Source organism: Chiloscyllium plagiosum, chromosome 3 (assembly GCF_004010195.1).
Source record: "Chiloscyllium plagiosum isolate BGI_BamShark_2017 chromosome 3, ASM401019v2, whole genome shotgun sequence".
NCBI classification, from domain to species: Eukaryota; Metazoa; Chordata; class Chondrichthyes; order Orectolobiformes; family Hemiscylliidae; genus Chiloscyllium; species Chiloscyllium plagiosum.
The window spans coordinates 91,275,585-91,275,971 of record NC_057712.1 but is presented as its reverse complement, the minus strand read 5'-3'; positions in this window follow the sequence as shown (position 1 = coordinate 91,275,971).

The window sequence follows — 387 nt, the reverse complement described above, 5'->3', positions numbered from 1 at the left end:
GGAGAGGGGCCAGCAGGAGGTCATTGTCCACATTGAAACCAACGACATTGGAAGGGAAAAGGTTGAGATTCTGAAGGGAGATCACAGAGAGTTAGGCAGAAATTTAAAAAGGAGGTCCTCAAGGGTAGTAATATCTGGATTACTCCCAGTGCTACGAGCTAGTGAGGGCAGGAATAGGAGGATAGAGCAGATGAATGCATAGCTGAGGAGCTGGTGTATGGGAGAAGGATTCACATATTTGGATCATTGGAACCTCTTTTGGGGAAGAAGTGACCTCTACAGGAAGGATGAATTGCACCTAAATTGGAAGGGGACTAATATACTGGCAGGGAAATTTGCTAGAACTGCTTGGGAGGATTTAAACTAGTAAGGTGGGGGGGGTGGGAC